This window comes from Palaemon carinicauda, chromosome 17, assembly GCF_036898095.1.
Source record: "Palaemon carinicauda isolate YSFRI2023 chromosome 17, ASM3689809v2, whole genome shotgun sequence".
NCBI lineage: Eukaryota > Metazoa > Arthropoda > Malacostraca > Decapoda > Palaemonidae > Palaemon > Palaemon carinicauda.
The window spans coordinates 14,260,975-14,261,183 of NC_090741.1; positions in this window are offsets into that span (position 1 = coordinate 14,260,975).

Consider the following 209-nt stretch of genomic DNA (forward strand, 5'->3'; position numbering starts at 1 on the left):
GTGTTAGGTATTTGTTCCTATTGTGCAAAAAATATATATTACCCAAAATTTTTTAGAAAGTCTTGAGATGATCATTTATAACATTATATTGAATAATGAGGTCTCCAACTTCTACTGATGATATATTCGTATATTTCAAAAAATACGAATCCGAAGACAGTGATTTTGCGTATTTAGAATCAAAATTATATTCATAAAATCATATGATT